The sequence below is a fragment of the Schistocerca serialis genome, chromosome 9 (genome assembly GCF_023864345.2).
Source record: "Schistocerca serialis cubense isolate TAMUIC-IGC-003099 chromosome 9, iqSchSeri2.2, whole genome shotgun sequence".
NCBI lineage: Eukaryota > Metazoa > Arthropoda > Insecta > Orthoptera > Acrididae > Schistocerca > Schistocerca serialis.
Window position 1 is genome coordinate 445,124,159 of NC_064646.1, and position 18,387 is coordinate 445,142,545.

At 53.0% G+C, this 18,387-nt stretch overlaps 48 non-coding genes across 48 annotated transcripts; 24 read left to right on the forward strand and 24 right to left on the reverse strand.

The window, feature by feature from the left end:
• The first annotated feature begins 169 nt into the window (after positions 1-169).
• Positions 170-241, forward strand: Trnam-cau (transfer RNA methionine (anticodon CAU)). Its single transcript has one exon. It is a non-coding gene; the product is annotated as a tRNA-Met (tRNA).
• A 430-nt stretch (positions 242-671) lies between these two features.
• Positions 672-743, reverse strand: Trnad-guc (transfer RNA aspartic acid (anticodon GUC)). The gene has a single exon. It is a non-coding gene; the product is annotated as a tRNA-Asp (tRNA).
• Positions 744-850: 107 nt separating this feature from the next.
• On the reverse strand, positions 851-942 carry Trnai-uau (transfer RNA isoleucine (anticodon UAU)). Its single transcript is given in 2 exon segments — positions 851-886; positions 905-942. It is a non-coding gene; the product is annotated as a tRNA-Ile (tRNA).
• Positions 943-1,320: 378 nt separating this feature from the next.
• Positions 1,321-1,393, forward strand: Trnar-acg (transfer RNA arginine (anticodon ACG)). Its single transcript has one exon. It is a non-coding gene; the product is annotated as a tRNA-Arg (tRNA).
• A 287-nt stretch (positions 1,394-1,680) lies between these two features.
• Trnam-cau (transfer RNA methionine (anticodon CAU)) lies at positions 1,681-1,752 on the forward strand. The gene has a single exon. It is a non-coding gene; the product is annotated as a tRNA-Met (tRNA).
• A 424-nt stretch (positions 1,753-2,176) lies between these two features.
• On the reverse strand, positions 2,177-2,248 carry Trnad-guc (transfer RNA aspartic acid (anticodon GUC)). The gene has a single exon. It is a non-coding gene; the product is annotated as a tRNA-Asp (tRNA).
• Positions 2,249-2,355: 107 nt separating this feature from the next.
• Trnai-uau (transfer RNA isoleucine (anticodon UAU)) lies at positions 2,356-2,447 on the reverse strand. Its single transcript is given in 2 exon segments — positions 2,356-2,391; positions 2,410-2,447. It is a non-coding gene; the product is annotated as a tRNA-Ile (tRNA).
• A 378-nt stretch (positions 2,448-2,825) lies between these two features.
• Trnar-acg (transfer RNA arginine (anticodon ACG)) lies at positions 2,826-2,898 on the forward strand. Its single transcript has one exon. It is a non-coding gene; the product is annotated as a tRNA-Arg (tRNA).
• A 287-nt stretch (positions 2,899-3,185) lies between these two features.
• Positions 3,186-3,257, forward strand: Trnam-cau (transfer RNA methionine (anticodon CAU)). The gene has a single exon. It is a non-coding gene; the product is annotated as a tRNA-Met (tRNA).
• Positions 3,258-3,681: 424 nt separating this feature from the next.
• Positions 3,682-3,753, reverse strand: Trnad-guc (transfer RNA aspartic acid (anticodon GUC)). Its single transcript has one exon. It is a non-coding gene; the product is annotated as a tRNA-Asp (tRNA).
• Positions 3,754-3,860: 107 nt separating this feature from the next.
• Trnai-uau (transfer RNA isoleucine (anticodon UAU)) lies at positions 3,861-3,952 on the reverse strand. The gene is given in 2 exon segments: positions 3,861-3,896; positions 3,915-3,952. It is a non-coding gene; the product is annotated as a tRNA-Ile (tRNA).
• A 378-nt stretch (positions 3,953-4,330) lies between these two features.
• On the forward strand, positions 4,331-4,403 carry Trnar-acg (transfer RNA arginine (anticodon ACG)). Its single transcript has one exon. It is a non-coding gene; the product is annotated as a tRNA-Arg (tRNA).
• A 287-nt stretch (positions 4,404-4,690) lies between these two features.
• Trnam-cau (transfer RNA methionine (anticodon CAU)) lies at positions 4,691-4,762 on the forward strand. The gene has a single exon. It is a non-coding gene; the product is annotated as a tRNA-Met (tRNA).
• Positions 4,763-5,186: 424 nt separating this feature from the next.
• On the reverse strand, positions 5,187-5,258 carry Trnad-guc (transfer RNA aspartic acid (anticodon GUC)). The gene has a single exon. It is a non-coding gene; the product is annotated as a tRNA-Asp (tRNA).
• Positions 5,259-5,365: 107 nt separating this feature from the next.
• On the reverse strand, positions 5,366-5,457 carry Trnai-uau (transfer RNA isoleucine (anticodon UAU)). Its single transcript is given in 2 exon segments — positions 5,366-5,401; positions 5,420-5,457. It is a non-coding gene; the product is annotated as a tRNA-Ile (tRNA).
• Positions 5,458-5,835: 378 nt separating this feature from the next.
• Trnar-acg (transfer RNA arginine (anticodon ACG)) lies at positions 5,836-5,908 on the forward strand. The gene has a single exon. It is a non-coding gene; the product is annotated as a tRNA-Arg (tRNA).
• Positions 5,909-6,195: 287 nt separating this feature from the next.
• Trnam-cau (transfer RNA methionine (anticodon CAU)) lies at positions 6,196-6,267 on the forward strand. Its single transcript has one exon. It is a non-coding gene; the product is annotated as a tRNA-Met (tRNA).
• A 424-nt stretch (positions 6,268-6,691) lies between these two features.
• Trnad-guc (transfer RNA aspartic acid (anticodon GUC)) lies at positions 6,692-6,763 on the reverse strand. Its single transcript has one exon. It is a non-coding gene; the product is annotated as a tRNA-Asp (tRNA).
• A 107-nt stretch (positions 6,764-6,870) lies between these two features.
• Trnai-uau (transfer RNA isoleucine (anticodon UAU)) lies at positions 6,871-6,962 on the reverse strand. The gene is given in 2 exon segments: positions 6,871-6,906; positions 6,925-6,962. It is a non-coding gene; the product is annotated as a tRNA-Ile (tRNA).
• Positions 6,963-7,340: 378 nt separating this feature from the next.
• On the forward strand, positions 7,341-7,413 carry Trnar-acg (transfer RNA arginine (anticodon ACG)). Its single transcript has one exon. It is a non-coding gene; the product is annotated as a tRNA-Arg (tRNA).
• Positions 7,414-7,700: 287 nt separating this feature from the next.
• On the forward strand, positions 7,701-7,772 carry Trnam-cau (transfer RNA methionine (anticodon CAU)). The gene has a single exon. It is a non-coding gene; the product is annotated as a tRNA-Met (tRNA).
• A 424-nt stretch (positions 7,773-8,196) lies between these two features.
• Positions 8,197-8,268, reverse strand: Trnad-guc (transfer RNA aspartic acid (anticodon GUC)). The gene has a single exon. It is a non-coding gene; the product is annotated as a tRNA-Asp (tRNA).
• A 107-nt stretch (positions 8,269-8,375) lies between these two features.
• Positions 8,376-8,467, reverse strand: Trnai-uau (transfer RNA isoleucine (anticodon UAU)). Its single transcript is given in 2 exon segments — positions 8,376-8,411; positions 8,430-8,467. It is a non-coding gene; the product is annotated as a tRNA-Ile (tRNA).
• A 378-nt stretch (positions 8,468-8,845) lies between these two features.
• Trnar-acg (transfer RNA arginine (anticodon ACG)) lies at positions 8,846-8,918 on the forward strand. Its single transcript has one exon. It is a non-coding gene; the product is annotated as a tRNA-Arg (tRNA).
• Positions 8,919-9,205: 287 nt separating this feature from the next.
• Positions 9,206-9,277, forward strand: Trnam-cau (transfer RNA methionine (anticodon CAU)). Its single transcript has one exon. It is a non-coding gene; the product is annotated as a tRNA-Met (tRNA).
• Positions 9,278-9,701: 424 nt separating this feature from the next.
• Trnad-guc (transfer RNA aspartic acid (anticodon GUC)) lies at positions 9,702-9,773 on the reverse strand. The gene has a single exon. It is a non-coding gene; the product is annotated as a tRNA-Asp (tRNA).
• Positions 9,774-9,880: 107 nt separating this feature from the next.
• On the reverse strand, positions 9,881-9,972 carry Trnai-uau (transfer RNA isoleucine (anticodon UAU)). The gene is given in 2 exon segments: positions 9,881-9,916; positions 9,935-9,972. It is a non-coding gene; the product is annotated as a tRNA-Ile (tRNA).
• Positions 9,973-10,350: 378 nt separating this feature from the next.
• Trnar-acg (transfer RNA arginine (anticodon ACG)) lies at positions 10,351-10,423 on the forward strand. Its single transcript has one exon. It is a non-coding gene; the product is annotated as a tRNA-Arg (tRNA).
• Positions 10,424-11,206: 783 nt separating this feature from the next.
• Trnad-guc (transfer RNA aspartic acid (anticodon GUC)) lies at positions 11,207-11,278 on the reverse strand. The gene has a single exon. It is a non-coding gene; the product is annotated as a tRNA-Asp (tRNA).
• Positions 11,279-11,385: 107 nt separating this feature from the next.
• Positions 11,386-11,477, reverse strand: Trnai-uau (transfer RNA isoleucine (anticodon UAU)). Its single transcript is given in 2 exon segments — positions 11,386-11,421; positions 11,440-11,477. It is a non-coding gene; the product is annotated as a tRNA-Ile (tRNA).
• Positions 11,478-11,855: 378 nt separating this feature from the next.
• Trnar-acg (transfer RNA arginine (anticodon ACG)) lies at positions 11,856-11,928 on the forward strand. Its single transcript has one exon. It is a non-coding gene; the product is annotated as a tRNA-Arg (tRNA).
• A 287-nt stretch (positions 11,929-12,215) lies between these two features.
• Positions 12,216-12,287, forward strand: Trnam-cau (transfer RNA methionine (anticodon CAU)). The gene has a single exon. It is a non-coding gene; the product is annotated as a tRNA-Met (tRNA).
• Positions 12,288-12,711: 424 nt separating this feature from the next.
• Positions 12,712-12,783, reverse strand: Trnad-guc (transfer RNA aspartic acid (anticodon GUC)). Its single transcript has one exon. It is a non-coding gene; the product is annotated as a tRNA-Asp (tRNA).
• A 107-nt stretch (positions 12,784-12,890) lies between these two features.
• Trnai-uau (transfer RNA isoleucine (anticodon UAU)) lies at positions 12,891-12,982 on the reverse strand. The gene is given in 2 exon segments: positions 12,891-12,926; positions 12,945-12,982. It is a non-coding gene; the product is annotated as a tRNA-Ile (tRNA).
• Positions 12,983-13,360: 378 nt separating this feature from the next.
• Trnar-acg (transfer RNA arginine (anticodon ACG)) lies at positions 13,361-13,433 on the forward strand. Its single transcript has one exon. It is a non-coding gene; the product is annotated as a tRNA-Arg (tRNA).
• Positions 13,434-13,720: 287 nt separating this feature from the next.
• Positions 13,721-13,792, forward strand: Trnam-cau (transfer RNA methionine (anticodon CAU)). The gene has a single exon. It is a non-coding gene; the product is annotated as a tRNA-Met (tRNA).
• A 424-nt stretch (positions 13,793-14,216) lies between these two features.
• Positions 14,217-14,288, reverse strand: Trnad-guc (transfer RNA aspartic acid (anticodon GUC)). Its single transcript has one exon. It is a non-coding gene; the product is annotated as a tRNA-Asp (tRNA).
• Positions 14,289-14,395: 107 nt separating this feature from the next.
• Positions 14,396-14,487, reverse strand: Trnai-uau (transfer RNA isoleucine (anticodon UAU)). The gene is given in 2 exon segments: positions 14,396-14,431; positions 14,450-14,487. It is a non-coding gene; the product is annotated as a tRNA-Ile (tRNA).
• A 378-nt stretch (positions 14,488-14,865) lies between these two features.
• On the forward strand, positions 14,866-14,938 carry Trnar-acg (transfer RNA arginine (anticodon ACG)). The gene has a single exon. It is a non-coding gene; the product is annotated as a tRNA-Arg (tRNA).
• Positions 14,939-15,225: 287 nt separating this feature from the next.
• Trnam-cau (transfer RNA methionine (anticodon CAU)) lies at positions 15,226-15,297 on the forward strand. Its single transcript has one exon. It is a non-coding gene; the product is annotated as a tRNA-Met (tRNA).
• Positions 15,298-15,721: 424 nt separating this feature from the next.
• On the reverse strand, positions 15,722-15,793 carry Trnad-guc (transfer RNA aspartic acid (anticodon GUC)). Its single transcript has one exon. It is a non-coding gene; the product is annotated as a tRNA-Asp (tRNA).
• A 107-nt stretch (positions 15,794-15,900) lies between these two features.
• Trnai-uau (transfer RNA isoleucine (anticodon UAU)) lies at positions 15,901-15,992 on the reverse strand. Its single transcript is given in 2 exon segments — positions 15,901-15,936; positions 15,955-15,992. It is a non-coding gene; the product is annotated as a tRNA-Ile (tRNA).
• A 378-nt stretch (positions 15,993-16,370) lies between these two features.
• On the forward strand, positions 16,371-16,443 carry Trnar-acg (transfer RNA arginine (anticodon ACG)). The gene has a single exon. It is a non-coding gene; the product is annotated as a tRNA-Arg (tRNA).
• Positions 16,444-16,730: 287 nt separating this feature from the next.
• Trnam-cau (transfer RNA methionine (anticodon CAU)) lies at positions 16,731-16,802 on the forward strand. The gene has a single exon. It is a non-coding gene; the product is annotated as a tRNA-Met (tRNA).
• Positions 16,803-17,226: 424 nt separating this feature from the next.
• On the reverse strand, positions 17,227-17,298 carry Trnad-guc (transfer RNA aspartic acid (anticodon GUC)). Its single transcript has one exon. It is a non-coding gene; the product is annotated as a tRNA-Asp (tRNA).
• Positions 17,299-17,405: 107 nt separating this feature from the next.
• Positions 17,406-17,497, reverse strand: Trnai-uau (transfer RNA isoleucine (anticodon UAU)). Its single transcript is given in 2 exon segments — positions 17,406-17,441; positions 17,460-17,497. It is a non-coding gene; the product is annotated as a tRNA-Ile (tRNA).
• Positions 17,498-17,875: 378 nt separating this feature from the next.
• Positions 17,876-17,948, forward strand: Trnar-acg (transfer RNA arginine (anticodon ACG)). Its single transcript has one exon. It is a non-coding gene; the product is annotated as a tRNA-Arg (tRNA).
• A 287-nt stretch (positions 17,949-18,235) lies between these two features.
• Trnam-cau (transfer RNA methionine (anticodon CAU)) lies at positions 18,236-18,307 on the forward strand. The gene has a single exon. It is a non-coding gene; the product is annotated as a tRNA-Met (tRNA).
• Positions 18,308-18,387: the final 80 nt, after the last annotated feature.

Genomic DNA, 18,387 nt, shown 5'->3' on the forward strand with positions numbered 1-18,387 from the left:
ATCGCAGCCTGCAAGCGTCAGCGTAGCGTCAGTCGAGCAAAGTCGAGACAAGTCAAGCTGAGAGCTGTGGGAGATGATACGCAATTAAGTACAGGCGTGTGAAAGCGACGCAGACAACGCTTTCCAAGTGTCCCACGTCACGTGGCGAAGAGCCAGCGCAACCCCAGCCAGCAGAGTGGCGCAGTGGAAGCGTGCTGGGCCCATAACCCAGAGGTCCGTGGATCGAAACCACGCTCTGCTAAAATTATTTCTTTTGCAGACTGTGTCGAGCTCGATTATTACGCCCACAGCGTCGGCTGGGGTGCCTTGATTCAGCGTTAACAGCAAACCCAGTAATTCTGAAGTGTGAAGAATGCGAGAACCACTTCCTAAGATGTAGCATTTTTTAAGATTTTGCACCAACTACACTCCTTGATCGCAAAGTTAATGCTCTTACGACCCCGACCCCCATACGCGCAACACTCGAACAGGTTTGTGAGATAAAAATCGCATCTCCCCGGCGGGGAATCGAACCCCGGTCTCCCGCGTGACCGGCGGCGATACTAACCACTATACTACCGAGGATGCGATGTAAACAGGTGCCTGTGTGCGAGAGATATGGTGCAAGTAGCCGCAAACGTCCTACACTAAGTTCGGAGAGTGAAAAAGCAGCAATTAAAAATCGGATGTGCCTCCCCGGCGGGGAATCGAACCCCGGTCTCCCGCGTGACAGGCGGGGATACTAACCACTATACTACCGAGGAAGACGCAGCTAGCGTCTCGAATGCACAATTATGTTACTCAAATAGCTGATACATCTCAAACCTAGCCTCCTGTTGCTGTCAGAGACAGCTGCTAAGAAATAAAAGTATGCCCCAGGTGAGGCTCGAACTCACAACCCCGGCATTGCTCACGGCTACTGCCTTATAAGTACCGTGCGCTAACCAATTGCGCCACTGGGGCTACGACACAGTGTTCTCAGTTAGCGGTATTCACTTTGCTGCAAACCAGTGGTGGCCACAGAAACATACGATCGCCACCTGATGCCATACTGCGACTTTGGCACCTGACTACCAATGCTTCGTGCTATTCTTGTTTCATATGCTACGCTTACATGCACATCAACCGGCTCTGGTCGTCGAGAAAACGCGGGAAAACGCGCGCCTTGCCTTCTGCTACCTGTCGAACAGCGAGAGCAGATGCGTGGCAAGCTCTAAGCTCTGCAGGCGCACTGCGGCCACGCAGCTGGACGAGAGGTACCTTCCTTGGGAGCTTGCTCAGCCATGGAGAACACGTTTCTTCGCCAATTGCACTTGCCTCGTAGAAAGAAATGCTGCCACTGGCCCTGTGGCGCAACGGATAACGCGTCTGACTACGGATCAGAAGATTCCAGGTTCGAATCCTGGCAGGGTCGGCATTTTGTTGGTTGCCGACGCGTAGCTGGGCAGTGGATTTCGTATGTCGACGCATCGTGGAGTGCTTTGTTACTCCTGTGCATCTCGCAGCTGCATGTCGAGTCAATCGTGGTAAATATCGCAGCCTGCAAGCGTCAGCGTAGCGTCAGTCGAGCAAAGTCGAGACAAGTCAAGCTGAGAGCTGTGGGAGATGATACGCAATTAAGTACAGGCGTGTGAAAGCGACGCAGACAACGCTTTCCAAGTGTCCCACGTCACGTGGCGAAGAGCCAGCGCAACCCCAGCCAGCAGAGTGGCGCAGTGGAAGCGTGCTGGGCCCATAACCCAGAGGTCCGTGGATCGAAACCACGCTCTGCTAAAATTATTTCTTTTGCAGACTGTGTCGAGCTCGATTATTACGCCCACAGCGTCGGCTGGGGTGCCTTGATTCAGCGTTAACAGCAAACCCAGTAATTCTGAAGTGTGAAGAATGCGAGAACCACTTCCTAAGATGTAGCATTTTTTAAGATTTTGCACCAACTACACTCCTTGATCGCAAAGTTAATGCTCTTACGACCCCCATACGCGCAACACTCGAACAGGTTTGTGAGATAAAAATCGCATCTCCCCGGCGGGGAATCGAACCCCGGTCTCCCGCGTGACCGGCGGCGATACTAACCACTATACTACCGAGGATGCGATGTAAACAGGTGCCTGTGTGCGAGAGATATGGTGCAAGTAGCCGCAAACGTCCTACACTAAGTTCGGAGAGTGAAAAAGCAGCAATTAAAAATCGGATGTGCCTCCCCGGCGGGGAATCGAACCCCGGTCTCCCGCGTGACAGGCGGGGATACTAACCACTATACTACCGAGGAAGACGCAGCTAGCGTCTCGAATGCACAATTATGTTACTCAAATAGCTGATACATCTCAAACCTAGCCTCCTGTTGCTGTCAGAGACAGCTGCTAAGAAATAAAAGTATGCCCCAGGTGAGGCTCGAACTCACAACCCCGGCATTGCTCACGTCTACTGCCTTATAAGTACCGTGCGCTAACCAATTGCGCCACTGGGGCTACGACACAGTGTTCTCAGTTAGCGGTATTCACTTTGCTGCAAACCAGTGGTGGCCACAGAAACATACGATCGCCACCTGATGCCATACTGCGACTTTGGCACCTGACTACCAATGCTTCGTGCTATTCTTGTTTCATATGCTACGCTTACATGCACATCAACCGGCTCTGGTCGTCGAGAAAACGCGGGAAAACGCGCGCCTTGCCTTCTGCTACCTGTCGAACAGCGAGAGCAGATGCGTGGCAAGCTCTAAGCTCTGCAGGCGCACTGCGGCCACGCAGCTGGACGAGAGGTACCTTCCTTGGGAGCTTGCTCAGCCATGGAGAACACGTTTCTTCGCCAATTGCACTTGCCTCGTAGAAAGAAATGCTGCCACTGGCCCTGTGGCGCAACGGATAACGCGTCTGACTACGGATCAGAAGATTCCAGGTTCGAATCCTGGCAGGGTCGGCATTTTGTTGGTTGCCGACGCGTAGCTGGGCAGTGGATTTCGTATGTCGACGCATCGTGGAGTGCTTTGTTACTCCTGTGCATCTCGCAGCTGCATGTCGAGTCAATCGTGGTAAATATCGCAGCCTGCAAGCGTCAGCGTAGCGTCAGTCGAGCAAAGTCGAGACAAGTCAAGCTGAGAGCTGTGGGAGATGATACGCAATTAAGTACAGGCGTGTGAAAGCGACGCAGACAACGCTTTCCAAGTGTCCCACGTCACGTGGCGAAGAGCCAGCGCAACCCCAGCCAGCAGAGTGGCGCAGTGGAAGCGTGCTGGGCCCATAACCCAGAGGTCCGTGGATCGAAACCACGCTCTGCTAAAATTATTTCTTTTGCAGACTGTGTCGAGCTCGATTATTACGCCCACAGCGTCGGCTGGGGTGCCTTGATTCAGCGTTAACAGCAAACCCAGTAATTCTGAAGTGTGAAGAATGCGAGAACCACTTCCTAAGATGTAGCATTTTTTAAGATTTTGCACCAACTACACTCCTTGATCGCAAAGTTAATGCTCTTACGACCCCCATACGCGCAACACTCGAACAGGTTTGTGAGATAAAAATCGCATCTCCCCGGCGGGGAATCGAACCCCGGTCTCCCGCGTGACCGGCGGCGATACTAACCACTATACTACCGAGGATGCGATGTAAACAGGTGCCTGTGTGCGAGAGATATGGTGCAAGTAGCCGCAAACGTCCTACACTAAGTTCGGAGAGTGAAAAAGCAGCAATTAAAAATCGGATGTGCCTCCCCGGCGGGGAATCGAACCCCGGTCTCCCGCGTGACAGGCGGGGATACTAACCACTATACTACCGAGGAAGACGCAGCTAGCGTCTCGAATGCACAATTATGTTACTCAAATAGCTGATACATCTCAAACCTAGCCTCCTGTTGCTGTCAGAGACAGCTGCTAAGAAATAAAAGTATGCCCCAGGTGAGGCTCGAACTCACAACCCCGGCATTGCTCACGTCTACTGCCTTATAAGTACCGTGCGCTAACCAATTGCGCCACTGGGGCTACGACACAGTGTTCTCAGTTAGCGGTATTCACTTTGCTGCAAACCAGTGGTGGCCACAGAAACATACGATCGCCACCTGATGCCATACTGCGACTTTGGCACCTGACTACCAATGCTTCGTGCTATTCTTGTTTCATATGCTACGCTTACATGCACATCAACCGGCTCTGGTCGTCGAGAAAACGCGGGAAAACGCGCGCCTTGCCTTCTGCTACCTGTCGAACAGCGAGAGCAGATGCGTGGCAAGCTCTAAGCTCTGCAGGCGCACTGCGGCCACGCAGCTGGACGAGAGGTACCTTCCTTGGGAGCTTGCTCAGCCATGGAGAACACGTTTCTTCGCCAATTGCACTTGCCTCGTAGAAAGAAATGCTGCCACTGGCCCTGTGGCGCAACGGATAACGCGTCTGACTACGGATCAGAAGATTCCAGGTTCGAATCCTGGCAGGGTCGGCATTTTGTTGGTTGCCGACGCGTAGCTGGGCAGTGGATTTCGTATGTCGACGCATCGTGGAGTGCTTTGTTACTCCTGTGCATCTCGCAGCTGCATGTCGAGTCAATCGTGGTAAATATCGCAGCCTGCAAGCGTCAGCGTAGCGTCAGTCGAGCAAAGTCGAGACAAGTCAAGCTGAGAGCTGTGGGAGATGATACGCAATTAAGTACAGGCGTGTGAAAGCGACGCAGACAACGCTTTCCAAGTGTCCCACGTCACGTGGCGAAGAGCCAGCGCAACCCCAGCCAGCAGAGTGGCGCAGTGGAAGCGTGCTGGGCCCATAACCCAGAGGTCCGTGGATCGAAACCACGCTCTGCTAAAATTATTTCTTTTGCAGACTGTGTCGAGCTCGATTATTACGCCCACAGCGTCGGCTGGGGTGCCTTGATTCAGCGTTAACAGCAAACCCAGTAATTCTGAAGTGTGAAGAATGCGAGAACCACTTCCTAAGATGTAGCATTTTTTAAGATTTTGCACCAACTACACTCCTTGATCGCAAAGTTAATGCTCTTACGACCCCCATACGCGCAACACTCGAACAGGTTTGTGAGATAAAAATCGCATCTCCCCGGCGGGGAATCGAACCCCGGTCTCCCGCGTGACCGGCGGCGATACTAACCACTATACTACCGAGGATGCGATGTAAACAGGTGCCTGTGTGCGAGAGATATGGTGCAAGTAGCCGCAAACGTCCTACACTAAGTTCGGAGAGTGAAAAAGCAGCAATTAAAAATCGGATGTGCCTCCCCGGCGGGGAATCGAACCCCGGTCTCCCGCGTGACAGGCGGGGATACTAACCACTATACTACCGAGGAAGACGCAGCTAGCGTCTCGAATGCACAATTATGTTACTCAAATAGCTGATACATCTCAAACCTAGCCTCCTGTTGCTGTCAGAGACAGCTGCTAAGAAATAAAAGTATGCCCCAGGTGAGGCTCGAACTCACAACCCCGGCATTGCTCACGGCTACTGCCTTATAAGTACCGTGCGCTAACCAATTGCGCCACTGGGGCTACGACACAGTGTTCTCAGTTAGCGGTATTCACTTTGCTGCAAACCAGTGGTGGCCACAGAAACATACGATCGCCACCTGATGCCATACTGCGACTTTGGCACCTGACTACCAATGCTTCGTGCTATTCTTGTTTCATATGCTACGCTTACATGCACATCAACCGGCTCTGGTCGTCGAGAAAACGCGGGAAAACGCGCGCCTTGCCTTCTGCTACCTGTCGAACAGCGAGAGCAGATGCGTGGCAAGCTCTAAGCTCTGCAGGCGCACTGCGGCCACGCAGCTGGACGAGAGGTACCTTCCTTGGGAGCTTGCTCAGCCATGGAGAACACGTTTCTTCGCCAATTGCACTTGCCTCGTAGAAAGAAATGCTGCCACTGGCCCTGTGGCGCAACGGATAACGCGTCTGACTACGGATCAGAAGATTCCAGGTTCGAATCCTGGCAGGGTCGGCATTTTGTTGGTTGCCGACGCGTAGCTGGGCAGTGGATTTCGTATGTCGACGCATCGTGGAGTGCTTTGTTACTCCTGTGCATCTCGCAGCTGCATGTCGAGTCAATCGTGGTAAATATCGCAGCCTGCAAGCGTCAGCGTAGCGTCAGTCGAGCAAAGTCGAGACAAGTCAAGCTGAGAGCTGTGGGAGATGATACGCAATTAAGTACAGGCGTGTGAAAGCGACGCAGACAACGCTTTCCAAGTGTCCCACGTCACGTGGCGAAGAGCCAGCGCAACCCCAGCCAGCAGAGTGGCGCAGTGGAAGCGTGCTGGGCCCATAACCCAGAGGTCCGTGGATCGAAACCACGCTCTGCTAAAATTATTTCTTTTGCAGACTGTGTCGAGCTCGATTATTACGCCCACAGCGTCGGCTGGGGTGCCTTGATTCAGCGTTAACAGCAAACCCAGTAATTCTGAAGTGTGAAGAATGCGAGAACCACTTCCTAAGATGTAGCATTTTTTAAGATTTTGCACCAACTACACTCCTTGATCGCAAAGTTAATGCTCTTACGACCCCCATACGCGCAACACTCGAACAGGTTTGTGAGATAAAAATCGCATCTCCCCGGCGGGGAATCGAACCCCGCTCTCCCGCGTGACCGGCGGCGATACTAACCACTATACTACCGAGGATGCGATGTAAACAGGTGCCTGTGTGCGAGAGATATGGTGCAAGTAGCCGCAAACGTCCTACACTAAGTTCGGAGAGTGAAAAAGCAGCAATTAAAAATCGGATGTGCCTCCCCGGCGGGGAATCGAACCCCGGTCTCCCGCGTGACAGGCGGGGATACTAACCACTATACTACCGAGGAAGACGCAGCTAGCGTCTCGAATGCACAATTATGTTACTCAAATAGCTGATACATCTCAAACCTAGCCTCCTGTTGCTGTCAGAGACAGCTGCTAAGAAATAAAAGTATGCCCCAGGTGAGGCTCGAACTCACAACCCCGGCATTGCTCACGGCTACTGCCTTATAAGTACCGTGCGCTAACCAATTGCGCCACTGGGGCTACGACACAGTGTTCTCAGTTAGCGGTATTCACTTTGCTGCAAACCAGTGGTGGCCACAGAAACATACGATCGCCACCTGATGCCATACTGCGACTTTGGCACCTGACTACCAATGCTTCGTGCTATTCTTGTTTCATATGCTACGCTTACATGCACATCAACCGGCTCTGGTCGTCGAGAAAACGCGGGAAAACGCGCGCCTTGCCTTCTGCTACCTGTCGAACAGCGAGAGCAGATGCGTGGCAAGCTCTAAGCTCTGCAGGCGCACTGCGGCCACGCAGCTGGACGAGAGGTACCTTCCTTGGGAGCTTGCTCAGCCATGGAGAACACGTTTCTTCGCCAATTGCACTTGCCTCGTAGAAAGAAATGCTGCCACTGGCCCTGTGGCGCAACGGATAACGCGTCTGACTACGGATCAGAAGATTCCAGGTTCGAATCCTGGCAGGGTCGGCATTTTGTTGGTTGCCGACGCGTAGCTGGGCAGTGGATTTCGTATGTCGACGCATCGTGGAGTGCTTTGTTACTCCTGTGCATCTCGCAGCTGCATGTCGAGTCAATCGTGGTAAATATCGCAGCCTGCAAGCGTCAGCGTAGCGTCAGTCGAGCAAAGTCGAGACAAGTCAAGCTGAGAGCTGTGGGAGATGATACGCAATTAAGTACAGGCGTGTGAAAGCGACGCAGACAACGCTTTCCAAGTGTCCCACGTCACGTGGCGAAGAGCCAGCGCAACCCCAGCCAGCAGAGTGGCGCAGTGGAAGCGTGCTGGGCCCATAACCCAGAGGTCCGTGGATCGAAACCACGCTCTGCTAAAATTATTTCTTTTGCAGACTGTGTCGAGCTCGATTATTACGCCCACAGCGTCGGCTGGGGTGCCTTGATTCAGCGTTAACAGCAAACCCAGTAATTCTGAAGTGTGAAGAATGCGAGAACCACTTCCTAAGATGTAGCATTTTTTAAGATTTTGCACCAACTACACTCCTTGATCGCAAAGTTAATGCTCTTACGACCCCCATACGCGCAACACTCGAACAGGTTTGTGAGATAAAAATCGCATCTCCCCGGCGGGGAATCGAACCCCGGTCTCCCGCGTGACCGGCGGCGATACTAACCACTATACTACCGAGGATGCGATGTAAACAGGTGCCTGTGTGCGAGAGATATGGTGCAAGTAGCCGCAAACGTCCTACACTAAGTTCGGAGAGTGAAAAAGCAGCAATTAAAAATCGGATGTGCCTCCCCGGCGGGGAATCGAACCCCGGTCTCCCGCGTGACAGGCGGGGATACTAACCACTATACTACCGAGGAAGACGCAGCTAGCGTCTCGAATGCACAATTATGTTACTCAAATAGCTGATACATCTCAAACCTAGCCTCCTGTTGCTGTCAGAGACAGCTGCTAAGAAATAAAAGTATGCCCCAGGTGAGGCTCGAACTCACAACCCCGGCATTGCTCACGGCTACTGCCTTATAAGTACCGTGCGCTAACCAATTGCGCCACTGGGGCTACGACACAGTGTTCTCAGTTAGCGGTATTCACTTTGCTGCAAACCAGTGGTGGCCACAGAAACATACGATCGCCACCTGATGCCATACTGCGACTTTGGCACCTGACTACCAATGCTTCGTGCTATTCTTGTTTCATATGCTACGCTTACATGCACATCAACCGGCTCTGGTCGTCGAGAAAACGCGGGAAAACGCGCGCCTTGCCTTCTGCTACCTGTCGAACAGCGAGAGCAGATGCGTGGCAAGCTCTAAGCTCTGCAGGCGCACTGCGGCCACGCAGCTGGACGAGAGGTACCTTCCTTGGGAGCTTGCTCAGCCATGGAGAACACGTTTCTTCGCCAATTGCACTTGCCTCGTAGAAAGAAATGCTGCCACTGGCCCTGTGGCGCAACGGATAACGCGTCTGACTACGGATCAGAAGATTCCAGGTTCGAATCCTGGCAGGGTCGGCATTTTGTTGGTTGCCGACGCGTAGCTGGGCAGTGGATTTCGTATGTCGACGCATCGTGGAGTGCTTTGTTACTCCTGTGCATCTCGCAGCTGCATGTCGAGTCAATCGTGGTAAATATCGCAGCCTGCAAGCGTCAGCGTAGCGTCAGTCGAGCAAAGTCGAGACAAGTCAAGCTGAGAGCTGTGGGAGATGATACGCAATTAAGTACAGGCGTGTGAAAGCGACGCAGACAACGCTTTCCAAGTGTCCCACGTCACGTGGCGAAGAGCCAGCGCAACCCCAGCCAGCAGAGTGGCGCAGTGGAAGCGTGCTGGGCCCATAACCCAGAGGTCCGTGGATCGAAACCACGCTCTGCTAAAATTATTTCTTTTGCAGACTGTGTCGAGCTCGATTATTACGCCCACAGCGTCGGCTGGGGTGCCTTGATTCAGCGTTAACAGCAAACCCAGTAATTCTGAAGTGTGAAGAATGCGAGAACCACTTCCTAAGATGTAGCATTTTTTAAGATTTTGCACCAACTACACTCCTTGATCGCAAAGTTAATGCTCTTACGACCCCCATACGCGCAACACTCGAACAGGTTTGTGAGATAAAAATCGCATCTCCCCGGCGGGGAATCGAACCCCGCTCTCCCGCGTGACCGGCGGCGATACTAACCACTATACTACCGAGGATGCGATGTAAACAGGTGCCTGTGTGCGAGAGATATGGTGCAAGTAGCCGCAAACGTCCTACACTAAGTTCGGAGAGTGAAAAAGCAGCAATTAAAAATCGGATGTGCCTCCCCGGCGGGGAATCGAACCCCGGTCTCCCGCGTGACAGGCGGGGATACTAACCACTACACTACCGAGGAAGACGCAGCTAGCGTCTCGAATGCACAATTATGTTACTCAAATAGCTGATACATCTCAAACCTAGCCTCCTGTTGCTGTCAGAGACAGCTGCTAAGAAATAAAAGTATGCCCCAGGTGAGGCTCGAACTCACAACCCCGGCATTGCTCACGGCTACTGCCTTATAAGTACCGTGCGCTAACCAATTGCGCCACTGGGGCTACGACACAGTGTTCTCAGTTAGCGGTATTCACTTTGCTGCAAACCAGTGGTGGCCACAGAAACATACGATCGCCACCTGATGCCATACTGCGACTTTGGCACCTGACTACCAATGCTTCGTGCTATTCTTGTTTCATATGCTACGCTTACATGCACATCAACCGGCTCTGGTCGTCGAGAAAACGCGGGAAAACGCGCGCCTTGCCTTCTGCTACCTGTCGAACAGCGAGAGCAGATGCGTGGCAAGCTCTAAGCTCTGCAGGCGCACTGCGGCCACGCAGCTGGACGAGAGGTACCTTCCTTGGGAGCTTGCTCAGCCATGGAGAACACGTTTCTTCGCCAATTGCACTTGCCTCGTAGAAAGAAATGCTGCCACTGGCCCTGTGGCGCAACGGATAACGCGTCTGACTACGGATCAGAAGATTCCAGGTTCGAATCCTGGCAGGGTCGGCATTTTGTTGGTTGCCGACGCGTAGCTGGGCAGTGGATTTCGTATGTCGACGCATCGTGGAGTGCTTTGTTACTCCTGTGCATCTCGCAGCTGCATGTCGAGTCAATCGTGGTAAATATCGCAGCCTGCAAGCGTCAGCGTAGCGTCAGTCGAGCAAAGTCGAGACAAGTCAAGCTGAGAGCTGTGGGAGATGATACGCAATTAAGTACAGGCGTGTGAAAGCGACGCAGACAACGCTTTCCAAGTGTCCCACGTCACGTGGCGAAGAGCCAGCGCAACCCCAGCCAGCAGAGTGGCGCAGTGGAAGCGTGCTGGGCCCATTACCCAGAGGTCCGTGGATCGAAACCACGCTCTGCTAAAATTATTTCTTTTGCAGACTGTGTCGAGCTCGATTATTACGCCCACAGCGTCGGCTGGGGTGCCTTGATTCAGCGTTAACAGCAAACCCAGTAATTCTGAAGTGTGAAGAATGCGAGAACCACTTCCTAAGATGTAGCATTTTTTAAGATTTTGCACCAACTACACTCCTTGATCGCAAAGTTAATGCTCTTACGACCCCCATACGCGCAACACTCGAACAGGTTTGTGAGATAAAAATCGCATCTCCCCGGCGGGGAATCGAACCCCGCTCTCCCGCGTGACCGGCGGCGATACTAACCACTATACTACCGAGGATGCGATGTAAACAGGTGCCTGTGTGCGAGAGATATGGTGCAAGTAGCCGCAAACGTCCTACACTAAGTTCGGAGAGTGAAAAAGCAGCAATTAAAAATCGGATGTGCCTCCCCGGCGGGGAATCGAACCCCGGTCTCCCGCGTGACAGGCGGGGATACTAACCACTACACTACCGAGGAAGACGCAGCTAGCGTCTCGAATGCACAATTATGTTACTCAAATAGCTGATACATCTCAAACCTAGCCTCCTGTTGCTGTCAGAGACAGCTGCTAAGAAATAAAAGTATGCCCCAGGTGAGGCTCGAACTCACAACCCCGGCATTGCTCACGGCTACTGCCTTATAAGTACCGTGCGCTAACCAATTGCGCCACTGGGGCTACGACACAGTGTTCTCAGTTAGCGGTATTCACTTTGCTGCAAACCAGTGGTGGCCACAGAAACATACGATCGCCACCTGATGCCATACTGCGACTTTGGCACCTGACTACCAATGCTTCGTGCTATTCTTGTTTCATATGCTACGCTTACATGCACATCAACCGGCTCTGGTCGTCGAGAAAACGCGGGAAAACGCGCGCCTTGCCTTCTGCTACCTGTCGAACAGCGAGAGCAGATGCGTGGCAAGCTCTAAGCTCTGCAGGCGCACTGCGGCCACGCAGCTGGACGAGAGGTACCTTCCTTGGGAGCTTGCTCAGCCATGGAGAACACGTTTCTTCGCCAATTGCACTTGCCTCGTAGAAAGAAATGCTGCCACTGGCCCTGTGGCGCAACGGATAACGCGTCTGACTACGGATCAGAAGATTCCAGGTTCGAATCCTGGCAGGGTCGGCATTTTGTTGGTTGCCGACGCGTAGCTGGGCAGTGGATTTCGTATGTCGACGCATCGTGGAGTGCTTTGTTACTCCTGTGCATCTCGCAGCTGCATGTCGAGTCAATCGTGGTAAATATCGCAGCCTGCAAGCGTCAGCGTAGCGTCAGTCGAGCAAAGTCGAGACAAGTCAAGCTGAGAGCTGTGGGAGATGATACGCAATTAAGTACAGGCGTGTGAAAGCGACGCAGACAACGCTTTCCAAGTGTCCCACGTCACGTGGCGAAGAGCCAGCGCAACCCCAGCCAGCAGAGTGGCGCAGTGGAAGCGTGCTGGGCCCATAACCCAGAGGTCCGTGGATCGAAACCACGCTCTGCTAAAATTATTTCTTTTGCAGACTGTGTCGAGCTCGATTATTACGCCCACAGCGTCGCCTGGGGTGCCTTGATTCAGCGTTAACAGCAAACCCAGTAATTCTGAAGTGTGAAGAATGCGAGAACCACTTCCTAAGATGTAGCATTTTTTAAGATTTTGCACCAACTACACTCCTTGATCGCAAAGTTAATGCTCTTACGACCCCCATACGCGCAACACTCGAACAGGTTTGTGAGATAAAAATCGCATCTCCCCGGCGGGGAATCGAACCCCGGTCTCCCGCGTGACCGGCGGCGATACTAACCACTATACTACCGAGGATGCGATGTAAACAGGTGCCTGTGTGCGAGAGATATGGTGCAAGTAGCCGCAAACGTCCTACACTAAGTTCGGAGAGTGAAAAAGCAGCAATTAAAAATCGGATGTGCCTCCCCGGCGGGGAATCGAACCCCGGTCTCCCGCGTGACAGGCGGGGATACTAACCACTATACTACCGAGGAAGACGCAGCTAGCGTCTCGAATGCACAATTATGTTACTCAAATAGCTGATACATCTCAAACCTAGCCTCCTGTTGCTGTCAGAGACAGCTGCTAAGAAATAAAAGTATGCCCCAGGTGAGGCTCGAACTCACAACCCCGGCATTGCTCACGGCTACTGCCTTATAAGTACCGTGCGCTAACCAATTGCGCCACTGGGGCTACGACACAGTGTTCTCAGTTAGCGGTATTCACTTTGCTGCAAACCAGTGGTGGCCACAGAAACATACGATCGCCACCTGATGCCATACTGCGACTTTGGCACCTGACTACCAATGCTTCGTGCTATTCTTGTTTCATATGCTACGCTTACATGCACATCAACCGGCTCTGGTCGTCGAGAAAACGCGGGAAAACGCGCGCCTTGCCTTCTGCTACCTGTCGAACAGCGAGAGCAGATGCGTGGCAAGCTCTAAGCTCTGCAGGCGCACTGCGGCCACGCAGCTGGACGAGAGGTACCTTCCTTGGGAGCTTGCTCAGCCATGGAGAACACGTTTCTTCGCCAATTGCACTTGCCTCGTAGAAAGAAATGCTGCCACTGGCCCTGTGGCGCAACGGATAACGCGTCTGACTACGGATCAGAAGATTCCAGGTTCGAATCCTGGCAGGGTCGGCATTTTGTTGGTTGCCGACGCGTAGCTGGGCAGTGGATTTCGTATGTCGACGCATCGTGGAGTGCTTTGTTACTCCTGTGCATCTCGCAGCTGCATGTCGAGTCAATCGTGGTAAATATCGCAGCCTGCAAGCGTCAGCGTAGCGTCAGTCGAGCAAAGTCGAGACAAGTCAAGCTGAGAGCTGTGGGAGATGATACGCAATTAAGTACAGGCGTGTGAAAGCGACGCAGACAACGCTTTCCAAGTGTCCCACGTCACGTGGCGAAGAGCCAGCGCAACCCCAGCCAGCAGAGTGGCGCAGTGGAAGCGTGCTGGGCCCATAACCCAGAGGTCCGTGGATCGAAACCACGCTCTGCTAAAATTATTTCTTTTGCAGACTGTGTCGAGCTCGATTATTACGCCCACAGCGTCGGCTGGGGTGCCTTGATTCAGCGTTAACAGCAAACCCAGTAATTCTGAAGTGTGAAGAATGCGAGAACCACTTCCTAAGATGTAGCATTTTTTAAGATTTTGCACCAACTACACTCCTTGATCGCAAAGTTAATGCTCTTACGACCCCCATACGCGCAACACTCGAACAGGTTTGTGAGATAAAAATCGCATCTCCCCGGCGGGGAATCGAACCCCGCTCTCCCGCGTGACCGGCGGCGATACTAACCACTATACTACCGAGGATGCGATGTAAACAGGTGCCTGTGTGCGAGAGATATGGTGCAAGTAGCCGCAAACGTCCTACACTAAGTTCGGAGAGTGAAAAAGCAGCAATTAAAAATCGGATGTGCCTCCCCGGCGGGGAATCGAACCCCGGTCTCCCGCGTGACAGGCGGGGATACTAACCACTATACTACCGAGGAAGACGCAGCTAGCGTCTCGAATGCACAATTATGTTACTCAAATAGCTGATACATCTCAAACCTAGCCTCCTGTTGCTGTCAGAGACAGCTGCTAAGAAATAAAAGTATGCCCCAGGTGAGGCTCGAACTCACAACCCCGGCATTGCTCACGGCTACTGCCTTATAAGTACCGTGCGCTAACCAATTGCGCCACTGGGGCTACGACACAGTGTTCTCAGTTAGCGGTATTCACTTTGCTGCAAACCAGTGGTGGCCACAGAAACATACGATCGCCACCTGATGCCATACTGCGACTTTGGCACCTGACTACCAATGCTTCGTGCTATTCTTGTTTCATATGCTACGCTTACATGCACATCAACCGGCTCTGGTCGTCGAGAAAACGCGGGAAAACGCGCGCCTTGCCTTCTGCTACCTGTCGAACAGCGAGAGCAGATGCGTGGCAAGCTCTAAGCTCTGCAGGCGCACTGCGGCCACGCAGCTGGACGAGAGGTACCTTCCTTGGGAGCTTGCTCAGCCATGGAGAACACGTTTCTTCGCCAATTGCACTTGCCTCGTAGAAAGAAATGCTGCCACTGGCCCTGTGGCGCAACGGATAACGCGTCTGACTACGGATCAGAAGATTCCAGGTTCGAATCCTGGCAGGGTCGGCATTTTGTTGGTTGCCGACGCGTAGCTGGGCAGTGGATTTCGTATGTCGACGCATCGTGGAGTGCTTTGTTACTCCTGTGCATCTCGCAGCTGCATGTCGAGTCAATCGTGGTAAATATCGCAGCCTGCAAGCGTCAGCGTAGCGTCAGTCGAGCAAAGTCGAGACAAGTCAAGCTGAGAGCTGTGGGAGATGATACGCAATTAAGTACAGGCGTGTGAAAGCGACGCAGACAACGCTTTCCAAGTGTCCCACGTCACGTGGCGAAGAGCCAGCGCAACCCCAGCCAGCAGAGTGGCGCAGTGGAAGCGTGCTGGGCCCATAACCCAGAGGTCCGTGGATCGAAACCACGCTCTGCTAAAATTATTTCTTTTGCAGACTGTGTCGAGCTCGATTATTACGCCCACAGCGTCGCCTGGGGTGCCTTGATTCAGCGTTAACAGCAAACCCAGTAATTCTGAAGTGTGAAGAATGCGAGAACCACTTCCTAAGATGTAGCATTTTTTAAGATTTTGCACCAACTACACTCCTTGATCGCAAAGTTAATGCTCTTACGACCCCCATACGCGCAACACTCGAACAGGTTTGTGAGATAAAAATCGCATCTCCCCGGCGGGGAATCGAACCCCGGTCTCCCGCGTGACCGGCGGCGATACTAACCACTATACTACCGAGGATGCGATGTAAACAGGTGCCTGTGTGCGAGAGATATGGTGCAAGTAGCCGCAAACGTCCTACACTAAGTTCGGAGAGTGAAAAAGCAGCAATTAAAAATCGGATGTGCCTCCCCGGCGGGGAATCGAACCCCGGTCTCCCGCGTGACAGGCGGGGATACGAACCACTATACTACCGAGGAAGACGCAGCTAGCGTCTCGAATGCACAATTATGTTACTCAAATAGCTGATACATCTCAAACCTAGCCTCCTGTTGCTGTCAGAGACAGCTGCTAAGAAATAAAAGTATGCCCCAGGTGAGGCTCGAACTCACAACCCCGGCATTGCTCACGGCTACTGCCTTATAAGTACCGTGCGCTAACCAATTGCGCCACTGGGGCTACGACACAGTGTTCTCAGTTAGCGGTATTCACTTTGCTGCAATCCAGTGGTGGCCACAGAAACATACGATCGCCACCTGATGCCATACTGCGACTTTGGCACCTGACTACCAATGCTTCGTGCTATTCTTGTTTCATATGCTACGCTTACATGCACATCAACCGGCTCTGGTCGTCGAGAAAACGCGGGAAAACGCGCGCCTTGCCTTCTGCTACCTGTCGAACAGCGAGAGCAGATGCGTGGCAAGCTCTAAGCTCTGCAGGCGCACTGCGGCCACGCAGCTGGACGAGAGGTACCTTCCTTGGGAGCTTGCTCAGCCATGGAGAACACGTTTCTTCGCCAATTGCACTTGCCTCGTAGAAAGAAATGCTGCCACTGGCCCTGTGGCGCAACGGATAACGCGTCTGACTACGGATCAGAAGATTCCAGGTTCGAATCCTGGCAGGGTCGGCATTTTGTTGGTTGCCGACGCGTAGCTGGGCAGTGGATTTCGTATGTCGACGCATCGTGGAGTGCTTTGTTACTCCTGTGCATCTCGCAGCTGCATGTCGAGTCAATCGTGGTAAATATCGCAGCCTGCAAGCGTCAGCGTAGCGTCAGTCGAGCAAAGTCGAGACAAGTCAAGCTGAGAGCTGTGGGAGATGATACGCAATTAAGTACAGGCGTGTGAAAGCGACGCAGACAACGCTTTCCAAGTGTCCCACGTCACGTGGCGAAGAGCCAGCGCAACCCCAGCCAGCAGAGTGGCGCAGTGGAAGCGTGCTGGGCCCATAACCCAGAGGTCCGTGGATCGAAACCACGCTCTGCTAAAATTATTTCTTTTGCAGACTGTGTCGAGCTCGATTATTACGCCCACAGCGTCGGCTGGGGTGCCTTGATTCAGCGTTAACAGCAAACCCAGTAATTCTGAAGTGTGAAGAATGCGAGAACCACTTCCTAAGATGTAGCATTTTTTAAGATTTTGCACCAACTACACTCCTTGATCGCAAAGTTAATGCTCTTACGACCCCCATACGCGCAACACTCGAACGGGTTTGTGAGATAAAAATCGCATCTCCCCGGCGGGGAATCGAACCCCGCTCTCCCGCGTGACCGGCGGCGATACTAACCACTATACTACCGAGGATGCGATGTAAACAGGTGCCTGTGTGCGAGAGATATGGTGCAAGTAGCCGCAAACGTCCTACACTAAGTTCGGAGAGTGAAAAAGCAGCAATTAAAAATCGGATGTGCCTCCCCGGCGGGGAATCGAACCCCGGTCTCCCGCGTGACAGGCGGGGATACTAACCACTATACTACCGAGGAAGACGCAGCTAGCGTCTCGAATGCACAATTATGTTACTCAAATAGCTGATACATCTCAAACCTAGCCTCCTGTTGCTGTCAGAGACAGCTGCTAAGAAATAAAAGTATGCCCCAGGTGAGGCTCGAACTCACAACCCCGGCATTGCTCACGGCTACTGCCTTATAAGTACCGTGCGCTAACCAATTGCGCCACTGGGGCTACGACACAGTGTTCTCAGTTAGCGGTATTCACTTTGCTGCAAACCAGTGGTGGCCACAGAAACATACGATCGCCACCTGATGCCATACTGCGACTTTGGCACCTGACTACCAATGCTTCGTGCTATTCTTGTTTCATATGCTACGCTTACATGCACATCAACCGGCTCTGGTCGTCGAGAAAACGCGGGAAAACGCGCGCCTTGCCTTCTGCTACCTGTCGAACAGCGAGAGCAGATGCGTGGCAAGCTCTAAGCTCTGCAGGCGCACTGCGGCCACGCAGCTGGACGAGAGGTACCTTCCTTGGGAGCTTGCTCAGCCATGGAGAACACGTTTCTTCGCCAATTGCACTTGCCTCGTAGAAAGAAATGCTGCCACTGGCCCTGTGGCGCAACGGATAACGCGTCTGACTACGGATCAGAAGATTCCAGGTTCGAATCCTGGCAGGGTCGGCATTTTGTTGGTTGCCGACGCGTAGCTGGGCAGTGGATTTCGTATGTCGACGCATCGTGGAGTGCTTTGTTACTCCTGTGCATCTCGCAGCTGCATGTCGAGTCAATCGTGGTAAATATCGCAGCCTGCAAGCGTCAGCGTAGCGTCAGTCGAGCAAAGTCGAGACAAGTCAAGCTGAGAGCTGTGGGAGATGATACGCAATTAAGTACAGGCGTGTGAAAGCGACGCAGACAACGCTTTCCAAGTGTCCCACGTCACGTGGCGAAGAGCCAGCGCAACCCCAGCCAGCAGAGTGGCGCAGTGGAAGCGTGCTGGGCCCATAACCCAGAGGTCCGTGGATCGAAACCACGCTCTGCTAAAATTATTTCTTTTGCAGACTGTGTCGAGCTCGATTATTACGCCCACAGCGTCGCCTGGGGTGCCTTGATTCAGCGTTAA